Genomic DNA, 25,713 nt, shown 5'->3' with positions numbered 1-25,713 from the left:
TACTATCATTACCCTAAAAACGCCTTAATATCATCAAATATCTAATTGTGGCCATTCAGATGTCCAGTTATCTCAAGTATCATTTTTTTAATGAGATAGAATTGAAGTATAACATTATATCAGTTTCAGGTGTTCAGCATAATGATCTGATATTTGTGTACATTGCAATGATCACCATGATAAGTTAGTTAACATTCATTACTACATGGTTATACATTTTTTTTCCTTGTGGTGAGAACTTTTGAGATCTATTCTCTTAGCAACTTTAAAATACTCAATATAGTGTTATTAATTATAGTCACCATGCTATATATTATATCCCCAGGATTTATTTTATGACTGGAAGTTTGTATCTTTTGATCCCTTTGATCCATTTTGCCAACCCCTGACCCCCTGCCTCTGGCAACCACCAGTCTGTTCTTTATATCTCAAGTATCAGTTTTTGAAAAAAAAATTAGTTTGATTGAAGATCCAGTTAAGAGCTACACATTATGCTTGGTTGATATAACTTTAAAGACCAATAAGTTATGGTTTCCCCTTCTTCTTTTTTCTTGCAATTTATTTGTTGCAGAAACTTCATTGGTTGTTCTATGTAGGTTTCCCACAGTCTGAATTCTGCAGATTTCAACCCTGTAGTATAGTAGACCTGTTCCTCTGCTTCCTGGCTTTTCTTTAAGAAAAGAGTTTGTATCTCAGATCAGCCATGACCTCTGAAGGGTTAAATTGGTGGGTGCATCTAGAGACTAAGTCTAGTTCAATTTCTTTATTATCATTATTAGTTTTTCTAAGATTACTCCAGAGTTGTAGGCTTCTGTTTGATACTTCTTGCTTTCTTTGCCCCCAATCCCCATGTGGCTTCAGGTGCTCTCACAGCAGCCACTTTGTCATCTGCTTAACCTGTCCTGGACAAGTGCATTTTACGCTCATGGGTTGGCTTTGTTCTAGGTTCAGTTTTAAGTAATTAAGTCAGGCCAGAAGCCTGACTTAATTTCAGTAATCATGCTTATTGAAAATTAATAAGCATATAAAAAAAGGAAGGAAAAAACTCTTATAGACAATAGACCGCAAGCCAAGGATGGTAGCTGGTGCTTTACACATGTTAATATCCCAGTCCTTCTTGCAGCAGCACCTTGAAGTTGGGATGCAGCTCATTTTATAGATGGAAAAAAAACTGAGGCTTAACCATTGAATATTTGCTTAAGGTCACCCAGCCTGTGTGCTGCTGAAACTTGTGCTTCTTATGCTAGGGAGGGCTAGTTACTGCTTTTAATCACTTAACGCTTTTACTGCATAGAACTTCAGGTTTTTAGGAATTTGTTGGCACCTAGAGTATCTGATTTTTATAAAAGACAAGCTTGTTTTCCTAACTTGTTTTTCTTTTGAAAGTTATGATTAGGAAGCTGACCTCTCTAAAAATAAATAAATAAAATCTTAAAAAAAAACCCAAGATAAAAGGTACTCCCAATTCCAGCATGATTCTTGAATCACACAGTAAAAAGTAGTACTCATTGGTTGGAATTAGCCTTCTTTCCTAACTCCCTCTTCCCGCACATTGACTCACACTCTCTCATTCTACACCACATACATGGAGTAGCTAAGCCATGTAAAGTGCTCTGATTGGATGCAATTTTTTTTCACCTTTTTGTTTTGTTCTGAAGTTAATTGCCTTCCCCCTTCCATCCTTAATTTAGCCCTAAACTACACTGAAAACTATTGACAACCCTTTTCTTTTTTCTCAGAGACATCCTTCCGGGCCCTCTAGCCTCCTGGACTGGTTTATTTCTAGAACTGCTGCGCTGTGCTCTTCCTGGCCTCCCAGGTTTCTGGGCTCCATATCCCTTTCTTAACTCTTACTTTACCTGAGTACATCTTCCAGTAGTTTCCCAAGAAAGTGCAAACAGGATGTGAATTTCTTGAGATCTTGCATGTCTAAAAACAACTTTCTTCCACTCTTAAAATGCCTTGTTTGCACTCAGTTTGAATGCTATTATAGTTTGTCTGGGTATAGAATTCTAAGGTAGTGATTACTTTTCCTCCAGATTTTGAAGACATCATTGCATTCTAGCATCCCAGTGTCGCTGTTGAAAAGAGTGATGTGATTCTAATTTCTGTTTCTGTGTGTGTATAGTTTGTTCTCTTTAGGAGTTTTCAGGATTTTCTTTTGAACGTGGTGTTTTGAAGTTTTAGGGTGGTGTGTCTCCTGGTGTGGGAGGCTTTTCATTCATTGTGTGAGGCGCTCACTCACTGGGCCCTGTCATCTGGGACACTCTTGTCTTTCAGAAATGTACGTACCTCTGTGATAATTTCTCCCTCTGTGTTCTTTGTTTTTTCTGGAACTGCGTTATTTGGATGTTGAATTTACTAGAATGACTCTCCAATTTTATTACTTTTTTTCCTCTGTTATCATCTCTTTGTCCTTTTGTTTTGCCTTTTGGGGAATTTCTTCATTGTTTACTTCTAATCTCTGTACTAAATTTTTTTATTTTCCAATTTTCTAAGCTCCTCCTTGGTCACTGAATTTTCTGTTTTAATGTCCTTTTCTTTTTTCAGAAAAAGATATTACGTGTATGTAATATCTCTAGTCCATCCCTACTTGATGCACCTCTGTACTTACTTTCTCTCTGGAATGCTCTCCCCTCGTGTACTTGCATGGCTTGCCCCCTTGACTCCTTCAGATCTTTGCTTTCCATGATCATTCATTTGCAACTACTGTACAGACTACTCTCACCCCTGCTCCAGCATAGCCTAATTCCTTTCCTTGTCTTTTCTTTCTTCTGTACTATGTATTATTATCATCTGATACATTATATACTTTGCTTTTTGTTTATTGACTGCCCCCTCACTGGAATATAAACTTCATGAAGGCAAACATTTTTGTCTATTTTGTTTGCCCTAGTATTTCCGGTACCTAGAGCAGTGCCTGGACACAGAGTAGGTTACGCTCTGAGTATTTGTTCACTGAATACATGGACCTCTTTGTTTTCTGTGGCGTGCCTCACATCTGCTCCTATATCTGGATTTCCTGACCTACAGCCTTTCCTCCCTCAGCTTCTCTGGAGAGTGATCCTCCTGTTTTTGGCTGCGAAGGATTGGGAAGAGTGAGAGATGGAGGAGGGGAGGGAAGGAGAGAGAGTTTTAAATGTTCCTTGTATTTACTTATAACTGGTCTCCTGTTTTCAACTCTCTATCACCTCAGCCCTCAGTGGTATTGTTTCTGGTAGGCCCTCACCAAAATAGGAATTCAGGGTTCGGCTTCCGCTTGTCTGCTAAGTCAGTTACTCTGTACATCTGTTTTCCATCTTCTAAAATTCTGTTGATATATCTCATCTGCTGGCCTGCCCCCTCCCGTGTGTGTGTGTCTGTGTGTGTGTGTGTGTGTGTGTGTGTGTGTGTGTGAATGTGTATTTGTCTAAGGTGTCATTTTAGTGTGGTTTTGGGAAGAAACAGAAATTAACTCATGTTTAATCCACAGATTTTAGGGTTTTAAATTGATAAAAGTAAAATTCCCAAGATACTGTGGTACTCACAATTTGGTAAGGACTGCAGCTCTAATAAAATGGTCCTTTTTTTTTCATGCCAGATGCTTGAGTTGAATGTTAGTTATATGTTTGTACATAGAGAGAGAAAAGTCCGGTGAATTAGTCAACATCTAGAGTGAACGGAAGTGGATGAACAAGAAGGTGCTTCCTAGGAGGAAATCAGCAAATATGTTAGTTTTTTTTTCTGTAGTATTGTAAGAATTAATTCATTATAGGCACTTAAAAGTTATATAATATAACTTGAACTAGATTTAAATATAAACAACAAAAACAAATTTGGTGAATGTGTATCAGGAATGGCCATGTTAGAATTTATTGCATATCTTAGTTTATCTTTGGTTGACACATGGTTTGTATACATAAATTTGGATATTCTTTGAATATTGAATATAGAGGAAACATGTAAGACAGGTGGGTTCTGTTAAATACTTTTAGGGTGAAAAATTTCATTACTAGGGTATGAATAGCAAGCGGGAATTACCCTAATGTGAAGATACACACTTTAAGGGATTTTTATGTATGGGGTTTGAGGGAAGTAAGAAAAAAATGGAGGTTCTGCATAAGGTAGTGGCTGTGAGGTCTGAGGGAGTTCCAAGAAGACCCAAAGGCTCATCATGCATGCGTGTGGTTAGTGTTGGTTAAATTACCCAGGGGGTTTTAGTGGTTTATAGGTTCAAATACTCTATTCATTAATGTTGAAGGTGGTATAGGCAATAGATCAGGACAGTATTTCCTTAAAATGTGATGGCATGTTAAAATGATTTGGGATGGTACACAGATGGATCTTTCTTACAGTGGTTAAATGTATGTGTCAGCAGGCATCAGAAAAATGTACAAATACTTCAAAACTGTGATTTAATTGATATTAGTGTAAGGCTAAATAAGTATTTTTTAAGTGACTTGATCTAAAGATTAGTACTCAATAATAAATAATAATATAGTAGCTCTTAGGTTTGGCAAAGATTGTAAAGTAGGTTTGTGAACAACACTTGAGAAACATTGGGTAGTTTCAAAATACAATTTTCTTAATCTAGGTGCTTTGTTCATTTCTTCTTTCTCCTAGTATGTAACAGCATGAAACTATATGGTGAGTGTGGCATGGAATTCTAAGCATTTTCTTTCCTTTTTAAAATTCAGTTTTAATTTGTAAATTTTTTTTCTCTTCAAAATCAATTATAAGAACACTTTCTCATTTGATTGTTAAAGCAATTTCATACCATAGATTTGACAGGTAAGAAAAATGAGTCAGGAAGATGTTAAACTTACCCAAAGTCATTTGGCAATTCAATAATGGAGCTTCAGGCACAGCCAAGGTCTCCTTGTGTCTAGAGCTGTTCGCTCTGCATTGTTTTCTCTCGCTTTTAATGGAATTGTCAATTAAAGTTTTTTTGGGGAATTCAGGAGGTCTGCCAAGTTTTGTAGCTAGAGGGCTGTCCTGTAGCTTTCATGTATTTGTATCTTGAGGCCAGAAGGTAGACAGAGCTAGGTGTTCCAAAAATAGTTCAATAAATGTGTCAACATTTTGAAATACTATTAAAAAAACAAGGAAGCATGTGACCTATGGGATTATTGGAAAATGGTGGCAAATGCCTTCATGGGTATATGAAAAGCAAATGTGGCAGTGGTCATATGCTAGACAGTGGTGCATACTCAGCCGTTATTTTTGGAGCCCATTTTTATTATAATAATCTTTTACTTTTCCCCAGTATACTCTGTTTAATTGCTTTTGACTGTGGTTAAAAAAAAAAAAATCTGCTAAATGATCTCCCATGAAAAATTATCTCTAATCCACTTCTTTTAATGAGAAAAGGAAAAACGTATTTTAAAAAATAAAATGATTAAAAATTGTACATGAGAAAGGTTAAAGTGGCAAGAAATGAGTTGGGTCTGTCCACTAACAAAGGAATCAAGAGTTTATCCATTAGTTTGTAACCAGAACTGTTTTTGGATCTTCGCCATTAAAATCAACATCAGTAAAGCCTGCATCTTAATTTCCTAATGCCAAGATTGTCTGTTTTAAATCATGCACATATGGGAATGTGAATACATTCGTTCGTGTTACCCCTGTATTCCTCCCTCCTGCAAACAGAAAAATAAAGGTATGTTGGAGATACTCTGAACTTTTGCAGCTCTGCAGTGCAGAGCTGTAGATGTGGGCAGCATATGTAGTGCAGATGTGCCTCTACTTTCCCCTAATTGAGCCCAGTTCACTTTCATCCTCAGTCCTGCAAGCTTGAATCCAAAGACGTGAGGGTGGATTCTAGAGCATTCTGTAGATCTGAGATCTGTGTGTTCGCTCTGTGCAGTATATACATGATAGTGGTGAAGGATAATTAGGCTTTTTTTAAGGACTTTTTTTTTTGTCATTACTAGATTTTTTAAAAGACGTACTTTTGCTGTGTGATTATCTATTGAAGTGATATATTTTGGAGAAAGTATGTTCCATTGTGTTTTTCTTTTTAAAAATTTGAATTATGAAAAATTTAAAATACATTCAGAAGTAGAGAAAATAGTGATGTAATATAATAAACCCCATGTACCCTCAGCCAGCTTTGACAATTCCCAGCACATAGCCAGTCTTGCTTCATTTATATTTCTCTTCCACTCCCTGATAATTCCCCACCCCCATTATTTTGAAGCAAATTCTAGACATTATATAATTTCATTTGTATATAAGATATTCCCCTTCCCTCTTTTGGATGTGTACTTTCTGGGCTCCAAAAGAAAGCTCATTATGACATAGTCAGTTCGCTTGTGGGGTTTTGTTTTTTTTTTTTTTTTTTGCAATAAACACATAAATATAGTTTTGACTGATGAAAGCAGTTTCACCTAAATGTAATATTGTGGACATAGGAAATGCTTTAGCCAATGTTAAAAAATACCTAACAATTTCTAAATCAGATCCTCAAATTCCATTTTAATATTGATGTTTTATGAATTTCCCCCTATGACTCCTGCATGTATTTACACTAGATTTTAATGTTTTTATATTTTTATTTTTTTTCTTTTCTCCCTTGCTCCTTACACACCTCTTCCTCTGTTCCTCCCCTCTGTCCTGTCTCCCCCACCTTCTTTTTCTCTAATTCTTCTTTTGCTTGGTATAGTTTAGTGGCAATATGTTGGAACCAAGTGAAACTTTTATTTTTCCAGCTGACTGGATTTTAATGTGACTCCACAGTTGTTATAAAATCCCATCAACCTGCTGCGTGTGTGGCCTGTCTGGCTGTAGAGAAGGGAAAGTGTGTGCCTCAGACATTGATCATACACTAGTTTAGAAATGTGTAAAACATGGGCATTATAGATGAAGCTGACTGTAGCTTAATATTTGAAGTGCTTTTGATAATGAATACAGGCAGGACTACTATGTTTGAGATAATTTATTTTATATTTTAATTTGTACTTTCATAAAATATTGTATATGCTCTCTTTGTAAGGATATTACATATTGAATTAGAAAATGTTTATAATAGGTAACATTTCTTTAATACTAAGTATGTGTCAGAATCTGTTCTATAAGCACTTGTATAATACTTACTAATTTAATCCTCACAGTAACCATGTGTAGTGAGTATTGGCCTCACTGTACTGTGTGGTGAGTAGGTTGGCCTGATATGAAAATTCAGTAACTCGCAAGGTTTAGTACTGTGCTCTGGGTCATTCAGCTCATTAATGGCAGAGCAGGGGTTTGAACCCAGGCCTTCTGATTCCAGAGCCTATAGTAATTATTTGCTGTCCTATATTATCCCTAAAAATATGTAAATTTTTTCTTCACACTGCATTCCTACTTGCGTTCCCTTCCTCAGAGGTACATACTTGAACCAGAACCAGCACTACACTATTGTATTAGGATATAATTTGATCACTGTGGGGGTAGTTTTTAGTCAGAAACTTGAAAGCAGTTAATGAGATGCTACTCATGTTCCTTTACTGGTTTTAATTTAAAGAAGAAAGGTGTGAGAGAGTGGAAGCATGTAGAAAGTAAGGTGGTAACCGCTGATATCTGTGTTCCTTCACCCCCAGCTGTTTTTAAAAATGGAATGTTCAGGCCATCTGGAATGTTGACAGGTCACCAAGAAGTTGCTGAAGTCAATGGTTCTAAGCACCACTGAGCGATCTAAATTTGTGTCTTCGGTTCAGTATCTTGAAGTGCCAGATATATTGTTGAAACTTTGGGCATCACTGGTATGTTCTGTAAAGTACAGACTTGTGGGAGTGTGTCCTGAGTCTATTGTGACTGGAATTTTAACAAATCAGTTACCTGATATTGTTCCCTTCCCCCCCACCTTTTTTTCTGAAAGGAGCAGAGGACAGAAAGAAAATTGTTCCAGCCCCCAAGTTCCAGTCCCAGGTCAGCAGTTACTAACTGTGACAATTGGGTAAGTTATGTTGCTTCTTATGTCTCTTTTAAATGATTCAGATGCCCTGAAATAAGCCCTAATCTGTGTCACATGTTGACTGTGCCTCATTTATTTGTTTCTGTGGAGAAAGCCATTTAAAGTGTCCTTCCTCAGAGGAAAAACAGGATTTTGGCAAAACACTTACTTTCGTGGTATATTTATAGCAACTTTGGGAAAAAAAGAGTTTTGTACTTTGTGATCACTGACATGTCTTCCAGGATATTTTGATTTTTAATTTTGTGACTTGCTCAAATTTTAAGGTGAGTAAAGTTATTTAAGTGAAAAATATTAATTCTGAATTTATTTGCCTCTATTCTACTTGCTTAAGTCAAATATTTCTCAGTTCTTTTGTAGGTGTGAATTTTATTTTTAAATTTTGTTTTAATTTTATAAATTAACTTTATTATTTCATTTTTTCACACAAAAATTTTATATATATAAAAAATTACCTGTACATTTCGATCACCCAGATGAAACAAGTATCAACTCATGGCTAGTCTTATTTTATCTATATCCCTATTCACTTCACCACAACAGTATTATTTTGAAGCAAACCCCAGGCATTATTTCATCTACATATATTTTGATATTTTGAAAAAACTCATAATACCATTATTACACCTTAAAATGTTACTGGTAAATCCTTAATATCATCAAATATTTAATGTGTTCACATTTCCAGTTGTCTTTTATCTTTCAAACTTCATTGTTTGAATTAGGGTTTAGATTAAGTCTATGTAATTACGATTAGTGATTCTGTGTAATCTATAGGTTCTCTCTCTTCTTTTATGCAGGGATGGGCAAAAGGTTTACTGTTATAATACAAATAAATAATAACAATTAATAAGTAGTACAAGAATGACTGTGTTTCATATACTCACAACTGTAAATCTACTTTTGTCCCCGCCTGTATATCCTTGTAATTAATTATTTTGAAGAAACTGGGTTGCTTGTCCTATATCATTCCCACCATTTTTATTTTTCTGGTTTCATCCCCATGGTATAGTTTAACCTGTTACTCTGTCCTGTAAATTGGTAGTTACTTCAGAGGTTTCTAAAATCAGCTTTGGGTTCAATTAGAAAATTTTTTTTTGTCGTGGATATTTTATTGGTTCTGTTTTTTCTTAAAACCACTCAAAAAGTATACCAAAGGTGATTGGGTTTCTTAGTTCTTCATTTTTTGAAGTTATCCTAAGCCAAATTCACCATAAAAACAGATGGAACCACTTAGAAATTTGGGAAGATAATAATCCTCTGCAAACACCACATCCAAATACAAGTTACACAAGAATTTCTAGGCCAGCTTCATTTCCAAAAAAGAAAGGAAGAAAGCAGATGCCATAGTAATTTCTGTAGACCACAAGCTCGTTTTTCAGTTAAAGTGTGACATTTTACTGTAAAATCAGTCTTGATTTTTCAAACCAATGTAGAAACAGTTCAGTTTTGCTAGTTAAATTTCCCACCCAGAAAACAAGTATTGTTAGTGACTGAGGTTTCTCCCTGTTCCTCCTTGGCCGTTGGAAGTAAAAGGATAAAAGTGGGAAAATGGCAAGTCAGAAAGCAACCAGTCAATATATGTAGGCAATCAAATAAATGTGTTCTACAGTGATCGGAGGGATGTTTGTAATCTTTTTATTCCTACCTTTTATTGTGGAAAATTTCAAATGTACAAATAAATAGAGAAGCTAGTATAATGAATGTCCATATTCTCACCACCTAGTTTTTCCCCTCTTGTTTACTATAGTTTTTAAAAATTGGGTATGGACTCACACTGCTGTTGACCAGAATCTTCTCTTTTTTTCATTTGTTATGAGGTTTGAGTTGCAGGCCTTACATCTTTTTAAATTTCTTTTGTCAGTGTTGATAAATCTTTTGCTAGATTTTATATTATTTTATTTTGGTTGGTGCTCATTATGTTAGGTAGTCCGTAAAGATGATTCTGTGGTTAGGTGAATATGATATAATTAGGCTTCATTGCCTGCCTTCTTATTCATCTTTTTAAAAAAATTTTTTTTATAATGGAAGCCAACAGAAAGAGATGGGATAGAATAGTGAGTTTTTATGCACCCATCTTGTAGCTATCAACATATGGTCAATTTGTGTTATTTATGTGCCCCTAAACCCCTGTCTTCCCACTCGGTCCCATGATGGATTGTTTTAAAGCCAACCACAGACATTATTATCACTTCATAAATATTTTTTTATATGTCTGTGATGGGTAAGAATTTAAAAAAACAAAACCAAATCACAACTCCATTGTCGTATCTAAAAAATTTAATATATCCTTAATAGCAAATACTCAGTGAGTGTTTATATATTCCCCTTTGTTTCCTAAATGTTTTTATAGGTGATTTGTTGAAGTTAGGACCCAAATACAGTCCACATTTTACTTGATTGCTATATCTCTTAAATATCTTAAGTAGTTTATTTCACCTCTTTTTCTTTTAGTTTATTTGGTGAAGAAACTGCTGTTTCTTTAGTATTTACCACATTCTGGATTTTGTTGATTGCATCCCTGTAGTAGTGTTTAATATGTTTCTATCTTCTGAATTTTCTGTAAATTGGAGGTAGATCTGAGGCCTAATCAGGTTCAAGGTAGTAATTAGATTCAAGGTTGATTTTGGTGGTGGTGGTTTGGAGAATTCTTCATAGTTGGTGTTTATTTCTTACTGTATCTCTTCAAAAGACACATATATGTTTGGCTCTCTTTTTGGAATGAAGGTAGACCAATGGGCACAGATATTGTTAGCCAGCTTGATCTGTGCATTGTAAAGTTTCTCATCAAGCTTTTGCCTAGTGGGTTTCCTCCCCCCGCAATTTTATTTATTTATTTGTAGACAGAGGGGAATGGAGGAAGGAAGAGCAGGAGAGAAACTTCAGTGTGTGGTTGCCTCTTGCGTTCCCCCTACTGGGCACCTGGCCCACAACCCAGGCGTGTATCCTGACTGGGAATCTTAACCTGTGACCCTTCGGTTTGCAGGCTGTCGCTCAATCCACTGAGCCACATCAGCCAGGGCTACCTAGTGGTTTTTAGCAGCCATTGATGATCATTATCTAGAAGCTTTTTTCTTTGCATTAACTTTTTACACTATATATTTTTTTCTCTGAAGTATCTTAAGGTAAATTATGGAACTCATGACCTTTCACCCTATTTCTTTATTATTATTTGTAAAAATTGTGGATATTTTCCCATTTAACCAAAATACTCTATTTGCCTATAATAATAAATTGACAATACTACTCTAATGTTATCTAATATCCAGTCTATGTTAAACTCTCTCCAGTCGTCCCCATGACATACCTTATAGCTTAGCAAGCGAGCTAGGATCTTGTCAAGGAGCACATACTACATTTGGTTTTGGTTACTGTTATGTCACTTCCTTTCTCTTTTTATTGTCTATTCATGACAACAATCTGTTGTAGAGATACCAGAAGATGCCTACATAGTTGAATCTTTCTTTTTCTAGGTTTGTCTGATTGTTTCCATGTAGTGGTTATTAAGCTTAGTCTTCTATACTCTGTGTTTAATATAAAGTGGAATTTAGAGCTAAATCATTGATCAGCTTCAGAATGTATGTTTTTGATAAGACTTTGCATCATATCAGGACCCACAAATGTAGCTTCCTCATTATTAGTGAAGGAAGAATTGATTAGAGTGATGACTGATCTCCCCAATGTAAAATTATATTTTTCTCTTTGAGACTAACGTATAGCCTGGGAGAGGTGAGACTTTGGAACCATACAAATATCTAGTTCCTTATCTGTCTTTCATTATATCTGTTGAATAATGTTAGTATTTATTGGTTATCCTTAGTCGAATCAGTTAATCTTATTGGGAGTGGCAAAATGGGGATTAAATAGGATTTTAAGTGCATATAACATGAAATTTATCATCTTAACCATCTTTAAATAAACAGTTTAGTAGTGTTAGGTACACTGACACTGTTGTCAGACTGATTTCATTTTGCCAAACTGAAGCTCTGTACCCTAAAATGGGATTTTTACATTTTAACATTTATTCGACTTTATATGCTTGCAATTTTCTGTGCCAAATAGCTTTCCTTTAACAGTGTAGGCTATATGATCACCATGAAATACAGTTTTTTAATTTGAAATGGAGGATAAAAACTTAATTTTTTCCTTTACCAAGTTTTAGAATAAGCCGTTAGTATAATAAGTATCTCAGGTTTTTGTCTCTTTTTTCGAGTATCTTTATTGGCTTGTTGATTTTTATATGTTTAGTGAATTTCACTCAAACACAGTCATTCTTTTAGATATTCAAATTGTCCCGACTTTGGCCAGTGGGAACTACTTTAGGTTGACTCCTGAGTCCTTTTGACATGACCCTATCAGGCATTGAAAGCAAGGAACATGTTTATATAAAAGAAATAAAAATTTCCTAGGAGAATAGGGTCAAATCTCTATTAGCCATAGCAGAGAAAACATCTACGTTATAGAAAAGTGCCATAGAGCAGAGTAAAACCTTGATACCAAGGCCCTAATTTATCAATATATGGAAAAACAGGTTGAAGTTAGGTGATTTCTAAGGCCGCTTGTCATTTTATGTTCTGTGATTTTTCACCATCTATAAAATTATTTTACTATATAGTTATTATTGGAAGAAAATATTTCAAGAGTTTAAATGTTGTCAGATTTTGTCTTCAAGAACATCTTTAGTACTTTCTTCCTGTTATGATAGATAACTTCCTGAGCCATGCATTAAAGGACTGAATTTAGTAGTGCGGGGGTTTCAGTATATTTCACAGTTATAGAGTGTATTGTCAGAGGAAATGAGAAGGTGTTTGCTTCCTAATCTTTGCTTTGTATTTCAACATAATGTGGCTAAACATTTCACGTGGAGAAGGTCAACCATGTAATGCTGGATCAATAAGCTGCTGCCTTGTTTCCTGCAGATGGTGTTTTTCTTCTGATTTGAGTAAACAGATGAGGTTTCATCAAGAGTTTAAATGTATACCTGAATTTGTGAAGACCTGTTTTATATATCATAATACTTATGTAATGTTTCCAAACTTCTGGGAAGTCACTGTCTGCCATCTTAAAAAGCATGTTAGTTTTATAAATTGACTTTTTCATTCTGTTGTAGAGTTTAATGTGGATAATTATCATCCCATAAGCAATAATAGTTATTTTCAGTTTAATAGGTTTTCCTTTCCAAAATGAATGTGGCTCAGCTTTATCATTATGCCCCCATAGTCACTATCATGAGTCTTTCGTTAAGTATTAAACTTGAATTGCCAGTTTTTAATTCTTTGAACTCTCAGTGAATGGTGGGCGGAAGTACAAATAATACAGCTGCATACCATACTAATAAAAGCAACATGTAGTGCCTTAAAAACCATTTCTTCTCCAAGAACAGAAAGAAGTATTACGGAATTCTGTATTTACTCATCACCGAGTTAAGTTTTGGAATAAATAAAAGATTATACTATAGTTTAGTTAAAGAATTCCTTTTCAGTGTCAGGCATGGTTGGTTTGTAGAATAAACTTATAAAGATCATTTTTATAACTATAAGAAGACCAGTACATTTTTTTTTTTTACAAAAGCTGTCACTTTAAAAGCATGTTAAGTTGCTTTAACTGTAGATACTATATATGAATCTTGTCATATCTAGTAAATAAAGTTCATTCTGTTAATTTTCCAATTGGTGACAGCAACTGGAAGGATGTGATTCAGTTCTTTCCCATTTGTGACATTAATGAATTGTGAATTAGTGCAATTGAAATCTGTACTGGACTGTCCACATAAGACTGTAGAGGCTTGGTGTCTTCTGTATGAGAAATTTCAGTATAAGTATTCAGAGAGGTAATTATTTTCTTTATTACTCTAACAAAGAATTTGAAGCATATTATAGGGAACATATGAGATACATTTGCTTAAATAAAAATAAATGGAGGTCAGATGGTCAGATAAATTAGAAATTAAAGAAAAATCACAGTGGAGATCTGCCCTCTTTGTACACCTCCTGTTTCTGAACATACATATATAAGCTGTGCCTATAGCCTACTGTACATTTTCATTGGTTCTGATTTTGTATATCTTTGTGTGTGTGTGTGTGTGTGTGTGTGTGTGTGTGTGTATTTTTTCCATAAGAAAGATCTTTAAAGATAATGTTTGATAAAGGCATTACTGTTCTCTGAAATGTCTTCTGGAAGTTATTGAAGATTATTTCCATAGATATGATCCTTAAATATTTTGGCCTTTTAAAGTATAAAGATGAATAACATTTTTGAAAAAAGGAAATTAGGATAATAGTTGATATTTTCTCAGTTTTTCAAAAAAAAAAGATAAGCATTAAATGCTTTAGAGCCGGTTCTTTTAAGCCGTCCTTATGAAAAGTGAGTCATGTCATCCATGCCACAGCTCATATGTCAGTTTTTCCATGAAGGTCTGATTTCCGCAAGTAGAATTAATCTCTCTGTTTCCTGCATCTCCCAAAGAATTTAGCGGCAATTACCAGGTTGGATTTTAAAATCCTAAAATGGTCATCTTTCTTACTATATAAATTTTTCCAGGGCAGCAACCCTACATTGCTTGTGTATTCCCAGGGACCAACATAGAGCACAAAGGACTATATAGAATAGGTACTTTTGGAATGAACACCAGCAAATGAAAAAAAAGTTTTAATAGATTTTCAACTTCACATATTTTGCTTGTTTTAGAATAAGCTAATATATTTGACCGACTTGATAACCTTTTATTGTACAATCATTTTTTAGGTGCCAATAATAATGCGAATTGACTTGTAGTTGGAATTTGGAACATTCTTGCACGGGGGTGATGGAGATGATCAGCTGACAACTGCTAACTGTTTTTCTACCCAACACTGGCTTGACCCATCCTTACCTCTTTTCTGCCTGTGAGTGGAAAAGGTGGCCTTTCTCCTGTCTGTGGATAAGTAAGCTCCTGCCAGTTGCACTGTAGAATCCTATCCCCATCACTTCTGGCCTACCCAGCGATGTCCTTCTATCAATTAATCACTAATGTTTTGTCTTTACCCCTTTTTTTAGACAGAGGTTCTCAGCCCTGCCTGTGCATTAAAATCATCGGGGGACCTTTAAAAAAAAAAGTCTTGGCTCCTATCCAGATCAGTTATATCAGAATCTTAGAATCATGGAAATGTAGAAAGTTGGAAAAAATAAAACTTTTATTTTATGAGGGCACCTCGAGACTTTAGGGGGCTCTTTTAAAGCTAATGCTTCTAATTAATCTAAAAGACTTGGGTCAAGAACTTAAGGATTTGTAAAGCCTCTCCATGGCTGCTATCTCCCAGCTCAATATCTCAGAATCATTGAGTTCCATCCGTTCCGTCTCTTGGTTGGTTTTGCCCCCTTAATCTCCATTTCCCAATATAATATGTTCTCCCCTCTATGCTATGATTATTTTATAATGTTCTTCTTCTGCTCATAAGATCCTGTTCTTTTATTACGTGACTCGTCTACCTCTAGTAGCTTGTTTTTGCTGTGCAGGAAGTCAGAAGTAGCAGTCTTCTTCCTTGTGGTCCCCGTTTTGGATCCATGTCCTATTGTACAGCCAATGTGTATTTCTGAATTCTTAATACATTCCATAAACTGCACCTAGAATTCCTTCCTTCTCTCACTTTACTGACCTGATTCCTACACCAAATCATGGAATGGTAGCTCCAGAAGATGTTAGCAATCGTTTAATTCAGCCTTTTAAATTTATAGATGATGAAACTGAGACCCTGAAAAGTTATATAATCTCCTACTGCCGGGGCAACAAAGCAAATTAGCCTCAGACCCAGGTTCTTTGTTCACTTTTCATAAAGACCTTTTTCTTTTAAGATGCAGCTCAAATTCTAGCGTTTCCCTCAAACTATCTTTGATCACCTCAGAATTCTGGCCCCCAAACTTTGGTACTACATATTGTGTTGTGACAGCCTTCGTGCTTCAGTTGTAATAATAATGAACAGTGATGTTGCTTACTTTGAGTGCTTACTGCAACAGTTCCTGTGTTAATAAGCACATTGCTTATTTCACTTTCACCTCACATTCAGCCAGCATAGCGTAGGTATTGTTATCCCCATTATAGACATAAGGAAACAGGTGTAGGGAGGCAAAGTCTGAAAAGGTCAAGACTTACCTTTGAACTCAGTTGGCTCTGATCCCAGAGCCAAGCTCATCTGAGCTTTGTAGTCTTTTAATTGTAAACATCTGTTGTTTTCCACTGGATTATAATGCTCTTAATAACAGTGAACAGGTCATGAATGTCTTTGTATCTCCTACAGTATCTATCACAGAAGAGCTCAGTAAATAATTGTTGATGTCATTTGGACAGGTGGAAACCTGGTGACCACATTTTGATGGTCTCAGCATTGGTGTACATTGGAGAAGGAAGCAGGTGACATGTTAAGCTTTTCTCAAATTTAGGCACTAAATCTAGGATGGGAACAAGAGTCTGGGGTTGGTTGGTGTTACGATAGAATGATGTGGGTAGGAGAATTCCATCAACTTTGTTTAGTGGCTGTAATTAGATATTATACATTTGTTTACCTGTGAGAGTTTCCAAGAGAATCTCAGTTGGACATTGTCTTTTTGGCTTTGTTCCTTGTTGTGCTGGGTGTTACTTTCTTCAGGTTCTCCTGAATATGTGAACCAGAGTATTAGCAAATACCTTTCCGCGTAAGATTGATCTTTTTAATCAAGAGAGGTCTTGGGCACTTTTCTCAAAATAGGATCTTGAACAGTCTTTTAACAGAGAGCTTCTGAACTGGTGGGATGCTTGAGCGGTGCAAATTCAATTTCGATTATGGATGTGGGTTAGGTGAACGATTGTTCTTTTGTAATTAGCAGTTAGGTGTGAAGAATCTTTTTGTTCCTTCTACTTGTTAGTGCAGCAAAACCCTTAAGCTGTGTGGACATATTGATTTTCCATTTTTCTCGGATTTGAGTTTGTCTTCTTTGTTCTTTTGAATTAACCCCCGTAAGGTATTGTGCGAACTTAATTCTTTAGTGATTGGGGGTGTTAGAATGAGGCCTCCTCATTAAAGGGAGGTAGATTTAAGTCTTGTAGTGTGATTTTTTTCCTTTTTTTTGAGGTATACATTTCAGAACACTTGAATAACCTTATTTAATACGCACTTATTTAATATGCACTTATGTAACCTTATTTCAGATGGAGGATGAGTAAAATGTTCAAACTAAACTGAGCGAGAAAGAGCACTAGTTTAAGAGACAAAAGACCTGAGTTGTTCTAGTCCTTATTTTATCATTAACCCAGTTGTATGGTCTTAGAAAAGTCTGAGTTTCTTTTTTTTTTATTTCTTACTTTTAATGAGTTGGATTATATTATCCTCCTTGCTTAATTAAATAAGATAATTCTACTTAGAATTTAGCATGTAGTCCCTCAACTGCTTAATGGCAAAACCTATTGAATTTACTACCTCTATGTTTGATTATTTTTGAGCCATATTGGGTACCAAGTCAGCCTTTTCTGTAGCTTTTTAAAAATAGTGCATTTTTTAATTGTATTTTTTTCCATTACCACTTACCCCATTATACCCTCTTCCACCTCCACCCACACGTCCCCCCCGCATGCCACAGTATGGGTCACGTCCATGAGTTCTCGCTTTTGTTCAATCCCTCCAACCCAAAGACACCCTCCCCCCACCATAGTGCTGTCAGCTTGCTCTCTGTGTATGAGGCTGTGTCTCTCTTTTGCTTGTTAGTTCCATTTGTTCATCGGGTGTTCTGCATTAGTGAAGTCATGTGGTACTTGTCTTTCTCTGACTGGCTTATTTCACGTAGTGTAACGTTCTCCAGATCCATCCATGCTGTTGCAAAGGGCAAGCTTTTCTTTTTTATGGCCAAGCAGTATTCTGTTATGTAAATGTACCATAGCTATTTTATCCATTCATCTGTTGATAGCCACGTGGGCTGCTTCCAAATCTTGGCTATTGTAAGTAATGCTGCAATGAATATAGGCGTGCATATATTTTTTTAAATTATTGTTTCAGGATACTTTGGATAAATTCCCCTAAGTAGAATAGCTGGGATATAAGGCATTTCCATTTTTAGTTTTCTGAGGTAATTCCATACTGCTTTCCACAGAGGCTGCACCAATCTGCATTCCCACCAACAGTGCAGAAGGGTTCCTCTCTCTCCACATCCTTGCCTGCACTTGTTTGTTGATTTATTGATGATAGCCATTCGGACAGGTGTGAGGTGATATCTCATTGTGGTTTTAGTCTACATTTCTCTGATGATTTGTGACATTTTATTTGAGTCCTCTCTCTTTTTTTCTTGATGAGTCTGGTTAAACATTTGTCCATCTTATTTATCTTTTTAAAGAACCAGCTCTAGGTTTCATTGATCTTTCATATTTTTTTTTATGCTATTTTGTTTATTTCTGCTCTGATCTTTATTATTTCCTCTCTTCTACTCACTTTGGGCTTTGTTTGTTGCTCCTTTTTGAGTAAGGTTAGACTATTTGAACTTTTTTCCTTTTTTTTGAGATAGGCCTGTAATGCTATGAATTTTCCTCTTAGAACTGCTCTCCTTATGTCCCACAGATTGTGGGTTTTTGCTTTCTCATTTTTACTTGTTTCAAGGTATATTGATTTTTTCCTTGATCTCATTGTTAACCCATTCATTGTTTAATAACGTTATTTAGCTTTCATGTTTTTGTGTATCTTTAAGTTTTTTTCTTTTGATTGATTTCTAGTTTCATAATATTATGGTCAGTGATGATGGTTAATGTGACTTCAGTCTTCTTAAATTTACTGAGACTTGTTTTGTGTCCTAACATGTGCTCTATCCTAGAAAATGTTTCATGTGCAGTTGAAAAGAACGTATTCTGCTCCTTGGGTTGAAATGCTCTGAAGATATCACTTAAACATTTGACCTAGTGTATCATTTAAGGCCGCTGTCTCCTTGTTGATTTTTTGTCTGGAAGAACAATTCATCAAAGTCAATATGGTGTTAAAATCCCCTATTATGACTATTTCTGTCCGTCTTTCCCTTTATGTCCATCAAGATATGCTTTATGTATTTAGGTGCTCCTAAGTTGAGTGTATAAATGTTTACTTGGGTTATATCCTCTTGCTGGATTATTCCCATTATCATTATGTAGTGTCCTCCTTTTAGAGAGGGTCTCCCCTAGGGAGGGTCTCATATTATAGCCTTGTTTTTAAAGCCTATTTTGTCAGATAGAAGTTTGGCAACCCTTGCTTTTTTCCCCCTTTCCATTTGCATAAAATGTTTGTTTTCCACCCGTTTACTTTTAGTCTGTGAATATCTTTTGTTCTCAGGTGGGTGTCTTGAAGATAGCATGTATATGGGTCTTGTTTTCTTCTCCATTCAGCTTCCCTGTGTCTTATGATTAGAACATTTAAACCATTTATATTTAAAGTGATTCCTGATAGTTACATATTTGTTACATTTTCTTTTCTTTTTTTTTAACTATTTTACCGTGTCGTTGTTGACTTTTATTTCTTTCTCTTCCTTCACTTCTCCCTCCTCCTTCTTCTTCAAGCAAGCCCTTTAACATTTGTTGTAATACTGGATTCATGGTAACAAATTCCTTTAGCTTTTTCTTGTCTGGGAAGCTCTTTATTTCTCCTTCAGTTTTAAATGATGGCCTTGCTGGGTAAAGTAGTCTTGGTTGTAGGTCCTTGCTTTTCATCTCTTTGAATATTTCATGCCAGTCGCTTCAGACCTTTAATGTTTCTGTTGAAAAATCCTATGACATCTTATGGGGGCTCCCTTCTAGGTATCTAACTGCTTTTCTCTTGGGGCTTTTAAGATTCTCCCCTTATCTTTAAGCTTTGCCATATTAATTATGACATGTCTTGGTGTGGGCCCCTTTGGGTCCATCTTGATTGGGACTCAGTGCTTCCTGGACTTGTGTATCTTTTTCCTTCACCAAGTTAGGGAAGCTTTTGGTCATTATTTCTTCAAATAAGTTCTTAGTCTCTTACTTTTTCCTTTCTCCTTCTGGTAGCCTTATGATGCAGATGTTAGGCTTCATGTTGTCCCAAAGGTCCCTTAAACTATTTTTATTTTTTGAAATTCTTTCTTTCTTTGTTTTTCTTTTTTACTGCTCTGATTAGTTGTTTTTCTACCTTGTCTTCCAAATCGCTGATTTGATCTGCTGCTTCATCTAACTTACTGTTTATTCCCTCCAGTGTATTACTTATTTCAGATACTATATATTTCTGTCTGGTCCTTTTCATCGTGTCTGTGTCTTTTCATGCTGTTGAGTATCCTTATAATCATTACTTTGAACTCTGTGTCTGATAAATTGCTTATGTGCATTTAATTTAGCTCTTCTTCTGGAGAATTCTTTTTGTTGTTTTGAGTCCTGTTTCTTTGTCTTCCGATTTTGGCTGCCTCTGAGTTTGTTTCTATGTATTAGGTAGATCTGCAAAAGCTCTGGTACAAGCCTATATCTGTTGCTGCCCGTGACCTGCTCTGGGTAACCTGTTTGGAGGTATCAGTGATACACAGCTTGTTGCTGCCTCTGCTGGGTCTGAGTGTGTGTGGAAAGAACCAGGCTGTGCACCAAGTCCCGCTTTTACCAGTACTTGGCCTTAGGGAGGGTCAGCTAAAGTCTGAAAACACCCAGAGATCTGACTCTGCCTGCAGGCTGTCTCTTAGGCTTAATCACTGAAAGAGCCTCTGGCTGTACCCTTAGTGGGGCTTACACTTGACAGCTTGGGGCTAGAGGGATTCCTGAGGGTGAAGCTATTCCTTCCCCCCAGGGTGATGCCACATGGAGGGGAGTGCTTTGCTTGAAAAATGGCATCTGCAGTATGGGGAGTGACTGAGCACAGCAATCTCGGCAGCTGACCCTTCAGCTCTTTCCTTAGACCCACCAGCCCCAGACTCTCTTCATGTCGCTCTAGTCTGCTCTACCCTCCCCTTGCTGGAGCCCAAGGTAAGTACTTGCAAATGAAATATTGTGCATTGGCCGTTTAAGAAGGTGCCTGTATCTCTACCCATCTCTTCCTGGAGGACAGAAACCCTGTTGCTTTTCAAATGTTATGTGGGCATCTTCCTCAATTCTGGTGGTCTAGGCTGGGGAGCTTGGCTTGGTGTTGAGACCCCACACTTCTCAGGGGAAGCCCGCCTTGCTGCTGAACCATCCCTCCAGAACTTCAGCTGCTGCCTATGGGAGCCTAGGCAGCCCTCTTGGGCCTACGCACTTCCTACCAGTCTCGATGTGGTAGTGGGGATTCTTCTGTAAGTCCTTGGTTATAAGGCTTCTCTCTAGCTAGCCTTCAGTTGGTTGGTCAGGATAAGTTTTCTACAAATGAGTTGTGATTCCAGTTTTGTCCTGGGAGGAAGTTAGTGTAGCTTCCACCTACTCTGTCACTATTTTGGATCCTTGTGTGTGGGGGTGTTTTTTTTTTTTTTGCCCATTGCTATTATGTATGTAGCTTTCTCTATTATATCTTTTTTAATATTTCCATATTTTCTCATTCTTACCAGCTTGCTTACTTTTCTACCCATTGGTCTAAAGAGACGTTTAGGTAAATCTCTTTTCTAACTTGAGTACTTAAACCAACAGTTTTTAAGAGGTGCCTACTATGTGTGCTGCACCACTGTGCTGCATTTTAATATTCTCTACTGATCTCTATAAACTTGTGAATCAGAGCCTTTGGTGCCTCTAGGCAGAAGATGTCATTTAATTTATTAGCAGCTCTTGCTGTCTACAATTAATTATATTTGATTACAAGTGCATTTTGTAAGATGAGTCTGGTAAAGTCATTATATACATGAATTCAGATTAAGAATATTATTTAATGCTGAAGTAAGTGCTTGAGAGAAGTTCTGTCTATTAATGGAGAAATACTTTGACTTATGGAGAAAAACTGCTGATACAGTTTTGGCAAAACCAAGGGTACAAGAGGCAGCGGTGAGAGCAGGAGGTTCAGGCAGCATGGAAGATGGCTGAGCTCAGCCCTGCTGTGAGATGCCACATGCCCAGTGGTAAAGGGAAGGGCCAGGCCCTGTAGTCAGCAGTCACATGTGTGTGTGTGTATTTTTGTGTGTTTGAGAGAGACTGACTGTGTGTATACACATTCGCGGATGGCTGCAATGCACATACTATTCTCCTCTGATTGTGGGGAGGGCTGCATGGAAAAACAGAATAAATCCTCCCCTGAGGATTTCATTGTTGGACAAAGGGCTCAGAACAATCAAATCTTGGTTCAGACTTTCAGGTAGTATGGCACCAACATCTGTGGCCTATTAAAGATCAACTTTCAGCAGTTTGGTAGTAGTTAAATGTCCCTGGAATGTTTATGCAAGCAATTGCTTTGTAATTTGACAGGCTTCTCAAAGATTCCAAAGTAAATGTATAAAATCTAAGGCATTCTTTGACATGTGAATTGTATTCAGGATTTCATGGAGGAAAATGTACTTTTAATTTCTGGAATTAACTTGGCAATCTAAAAATAGAACTATGATAGCTCTGATCCTTTCTGCATGTTTTAAAAATTTATTTCCATACAATGAAACTGTAGAATGTAAATTTAGCTTTTGGAAGGACAATGATTGATGTACTGTTTACCCAAGTGATTCTTCAGATCTGACTAGTGGAATTTATTTAAAACACTTTGTCACAAATACTGAGGTGGGGAGTAGGGTGATATTTTCAGGTTTTTGTAGAATAAACACTAAACAATTAAGCTTTTCACTCCTAAGCAAAGAGAGAGGGCCTCAGCATTCACTTGATGCTTTTCCCAAGTATAGCCCACTAAAAGAGGAAGTAAGTCACAGGGAGTAAAAGTCTTGTATTTCCTTACCAGAATTTTGGAAAGGACAGAGAAATTAGGGAGGAAAATACCCAGGAAAATATGGAATGTTTAAGATTTTCTTTTTTTCTTTAGTAGTCTCTCTCTAGTATTATCACTAATGAGTTACACAGATTGGAAGGTGGGACAGTTGAAATGTTTACTCTTTGATAAAAGCAACCAGTCACCAAAACTCCCAGAGAGAACTGAGCTACCTTGAGAGCAGATCCTTTTTCACTTTGTAGCCCTCTCCAGCTGAGTGGAGCAGTCTTTATGGTCTGTATCCTCAGTAATTTGGCCATTCATAAATGCAGCCAGATTTTTAAAGGATTTGTTAAGAATTGGGGGCACAGGGAATAAACACATGACAAGTTCACGTTATTTCAGAGTGAGACATATTGCTATAAGGAATTACTACTTATATAACATTTAAGTCACCTGATTACTCTATGATTAGAAAACAATAACGAAGAGAAAATATATGTAAATTTGTATTTATCTGTAATATGCAAGGTACCCTGAAGAACTTTCCATGAAACTGGTATAATTTAGTATATGACTTAGGTGATGTAGGGACTGCATGACCTTCTTTTCTTCTGATTATGGAGACATAAAAAGTTACGTTGTCGAGGGCTGCTTTGGTGAAGGACATATACTTAATATAGAGCATCATAGTGTTCAAAGTACTGGATTAAACTTAACAGTTCCATCAAACATTTATAGTTAATGTTTTCCCTTTTAAAATAAACTAGTCAGAGTCAACTTGTATAGTCTAGTATATAGTGAACATCATACTGTGGGATATTTTTACTTCATTGCCTTATTCCCAGGAGCACAAAATTTTCACACTGAGGGATAATCCAATCCGTGTGTTGAGATAGCACATGATTAGGTAGTCTCTTGGGGGTGCGGTGGGGAATGAATTCTGTGTATAGAACAGCAAACTGCTTTGTGCCTTTATCACGAAGGGACTTTTTTGGCTTATAGTTTTCTAAGCGGCCTAATAATTGCTTTGCCTTCTCTGGAAATGGTCTTTTAAAACAGATATTAATTCTTAGAAGATGTCAGAAATCCTGATGTTGCTCTACAGTGATTGGTAATATGAGTTGTTGACTTAATTTCATCTCTTTGTTCATAGCATTAATAAAGGACAAATCAGCTTCATAAATTATAACAACTAACTTAAACTCAGATATTTAATTTATGAAAACGTGTTAGAACTCTGGCTCTCTGTTTACCCTTTTTTTCGTCAGATTTTTTACAGTTACCTCGGCAGCCACCAGATAAGTATACTCCTACATGGTAGAGGTTTGAATTTTTGTTTATGCACTAATGACAAGTTATGATGCAGAATTTTCACTTTGACTTCCTTGGAAATATTTCAATTCCTGGCTGTTTTGAATAAACTATTTAAAATTGGGTATCAGCAAAACGTTAAGACCTTGGAATAGTTTGAAACTCTTGCAAACATGAATAAATAATTTTTTTGACAATTCTTTTAAATTTTGGAGAGGGGATGTTAAATTCATATTCATCATTAAGTTTCTCTATTACTAGCTTAAGAACTCCATACATTTTCGTTGATTTTTTTTTTTTTTTCCCCTCAGTGAGTTGAAGTTTTCCTATTTTGGGGGACTATCTTAAGGCAATGCTGTTTTTAAACACATATTTACCTAGGAAATTGGAGGTACACACAGCCTTTTGTGAACAATTACTACGAAAAATCGTAATTGCTTTACATGTTTTCTGATGTGATGTAGAAGGGGTTAATCACTGCAGGGCACGGGCACTGAATAAGGGTTAAAAGGCCTGTCCTTCATTCATTTAAGAAACATGAAACAGCTACTGTTCTTTAGGGAGGTGTTATCTTGAGATAAACATGAGGGTAAGGAGTTAAACAACACAAGTATATAATTTTACTGATCTGACGTCCATATGAACTCCTCAGAGTGTGGCCAGGCCCATTGCTGTGACGTTGGGCTCGTGGAATCACTGTTAATCATTGGCTGCTTTTACCATTGGCCTTGTGTCTTGGCAAACGTTTGGGTCTCTGCAGGTTTGTGAGGTAATGGGTAATAATTGTTTGACTTCCTAGGCAACAGCCCGCCGAGACCCAGTCTTATTTGTTCCAGGGGGAGCTGTAACAGTTGTGTTGAGGTCTGGCCCCGTGGAAAGGAAGCTTCGGCGCCTTATTGTCAGCTTTCGTTGTATTATTACATACATGGACATGATGCACACTAAGATGAGAGTCTAAATTCTAGGCCTTACTGTTATGACTGAGTGTATTTCAGATTTAAAGGAATGAAGTCCACCTAATGATTCTTGCTTGCAGAAAAGAAAAAAATTCAAAATCCAACCCTAATGTAGACGGGAAATTTAACTTTTTAGTATTTGGTTATCAAGTATGTTTCATTTATTATAGAAACATGTATTTTTCCTGTGTATTTTGTCTGGTCCCATACATAGTATGTCCTGGGAATGAAGGATAGAAAAGTGATTTTTTTCTAAGTGAAAAAGTGAAATTTTCTAAGAATTTTTGTCCTTGAGCTCATACGATGTTAGACAGAGTTAAATAACTAAAACAATGACACAGGAATTTTAAGACCAGTAGTAAGCGTTATTGAGGCACCTACAAGAGTTTACAGTAATGGAAGAAGTCTGAGAAGCACTGATGAGTTCGATTGGGGAAGGAGGTGGTGGGAACACAGGAATGGTGGTGAAATGATGTAGTGCGTGCAAAGACTGAGATGGATGCAGAGGGGCGGTGCCGTGGCTGGACTGGGTAGACAGGACTTCATGGCAGACTAGAGGAGTTAAAATTTGAACTGAAAGATGATAGGCATCCATTGGAGCTTCTAAGCTCTGGCAAGATGAACCAGCATTTTGAAAAGATGATTTGGACTTGTCAAAGATGTATAGGATGGTTGGTGTTAAAGGCTTGAATTAGTGTTGGACACCAGGACAGACAGGTCTATTGGTACACAGTAGCTTCTCTCATGA

The 25,713-nt window shown here is 36.4% G+C and overlaps 1 protein-coding gene across 10 annotated transcripts in view; it reads left to right on the top strand.

Moving 5' to 3' along the window:
* Positions 1–25,713, top strand: part of EPB41L2 (erythrocyte membrane protein band 4.1 like 2) — a 214,260-nt gene that overhangs the window by 8,670 nt on the left and 179,877 nt on the right. For all 10 annotated transcript variants that reach the window (XM_054569949.1, XM_054569954.1, XM_054569959.1 and 7 more), the window contains exon 2: positions 7,838–7,915. The gene's annotated coding sequence lies outside the window, so the exon portion shown is untranslated. The remainder of the gene's footprint in view (positions 1–7,837; positions 7,916–25,713) is intronic.

This window comes from Pteronotus mesoamericanus, unplaced genomic scaffold (assembly GCF_021234165.1).
Source record: "Pteronotus mesoamericanus isolate MK-2021 breed Mesoamerican mustached bat unplaced genomic scaffold, CSHL_Meso_final contig_20, whole genome shotgun sequence".
NCBI lineage: Eukaryota > Metazoa > Chordata > Mammalia > Chiroptera > Mormoopidae > Pteronotus > Pteronotus mesoamericanus.
The sequence above is the reverse complement of the archived record's forward strand: the minus strand, read 5'-3'. Positions and strand labels throughout refer to the sequence as shown.